This window comes from Oncorhynchus mykiss, chromosome 15, assembly GCF_057628025.1.
Source record: "Oncorhynchus mykiss isolate SJ-2025 chromosome 15, ASM5762802v1, whole genome shotgun sequence".
In the NCBI taxonomy this organism is placed as follows: domain Eukaryota; kingdom Metazoa; phylum Chordata; class Actinopteri; order Salmoniformes; family Salmonidae; genus Oncorhynchus; species Oncorhynchus mykiss.
This window is the reverse complement of record NC_143036.1, coordinates 10665985-10667675: the sequence shown is the minus strand read 5'-3', so window position 1 is coordinate 10667675 and position 1691 is coordinate 10665985. Positions and strand designations below refer to the sequence as shown.

General features: G+C 50.3%; 1 pseudogene; it reads left to right on the top strand.

Annotated features, from left to right (window-relative positions):
- Nucleotides 1-703: 703 nt before the first annotated feature.
- On the top strand, nucleotides 704-1378 carry LOC149977381 (uncharacterized; annotated as a pseudogene).
- Nucleotides 1379-1691: the final 313 nt, after the last annotated feature.

Sequence of the window (1691 nt, the reverse complement as noted above, 5' to 3'; positions counted from 1 at the left end):
TTGCCAGGAAGCTTATCCCGAAGACGGATGCTGTGTCATCATTGACAGTGGATCGGTGGATCTAGCAAGTGCTAACCATAACGTAAGTTTCAGACTTTTATGAGTCTGACACGGTGACTGTGGCTGTAACGGTACAGTATATATTCTGTAAAAACACACCCAATAGTCACTATATGGTTGTTCGTCTTCCAGCCCCAAGCCCTCCTACGTTGAGCCTGAGAACTGCCAGCACAAAAGGAGTTGTGGTATGTATAGGATTTGTAATTTACCCCTGGAATTATTTTAGTTTCCATCTCCTTTTGTCTCTCCACTGTCATCAAGCTGTAATGATAGACATTTTTTTTTAAAATTCAACATCTACTCTGTCTGCACCGCTTACCAGGCAACTACCGCAGCAGGAATGCTGTGATACGAATTCAGATTTGCCAAGGAAAAGAAGGGTGCTGTGAATCCTGTGAAGACAGACCAAGGAAGGGGGGGGATATACTGTGAAGCCTGTGAAAATCAATTGAGCCTTTCAGGCACAACAAAACTTCCAAATACAAACATTGAAAGGTTTCAAAAAGTGCAAGACAAAATGTATAATTGAGTACTTTAAAAACAGCAGAAAACACACTGTAGAATGAGTAGATCACTACGTCAACAAATCCACAGCATCATGAGAACAGTAAATAAAAGTAAATAAAACATTTAACCAACATTTCTCCTTTTCAAAAACATTACAGGCAACGTAGACCGGCACCTGCATGTCCTCTTCAACGAGGTCACCGTTGATCCTGCACCGTATGTGGGGAAGCTGTGTCAGCTGTCCACCCCAGGACCCCTGTCTGCCCAGTGAGAGAGGCCTGGTCTGTCCATCCCAGAACCCCTGTCTGCCCAATGAGAGAGGCCTGGTCTGTCCATCCCAGAACCCCTGTCTGCCCAATGAGAGAGGCCTGGTCTGTCCATCCCAGAACCCCTGTCTGCCCAGTGAGAGAGACCTGGTCTGTCCACCCCAGGACCCCTGTCTGCCCAGTGAGAGAGGCCTGGTCTGTCCATCCCAGAACCCCTGTCTGCCCAATGAGAGAGGCCTGGTCTGTCCATCCCAGAACCCCTGTCTGCCCAATGAGAGAGGCCTGGTCTGTCCATCCCAGAACCCCTGTCTGCCCAGTGAGAGAGGCCTGGTCTGTCCACCCCAGGACCCCTGTCTGCCCAGTGAGAGAGGCCTGGTCTGTCCACCCCAGGATCCCTGTCTGCCCAGTGAGAGAGGCCTGGTCTGTCCACCCCAGAACCCCTGTCTGCCCAGTGAGAGAGGCCTGGTCTATCCATCCCAGGACCCCTGTCTGCCCAGTGAGAGAGGCCTGGTCTGTCCACCCCAGGACCCCTGTCTGCCCAGTGAGAGAGGCCTGGTCTGTCCACCCCAGAACCCCTGTCTGCCCAGTGAGAGAGGCCTGGTATGTCCATCCCAGGACCCCTGTCTGCCCAGTGAGAGAGGCCTAAACAAGGAAGAGGTCATAGCTGGATTGATCTCACGCTTCAATCTTTGGGGTGACTGAAGCCAAGTGGGTGACTGAAGCCTGTTTGATTGATCCAGGTAAGTGGATCCCCCTCCCCTCCTGCTACCCTCCCCATCAATTTCTAGTTGGTTTAAATTCCTAAAGCCTAACTAATTCACTTTTACGTGATAAGATATCAGATTTTGTTACTTTATA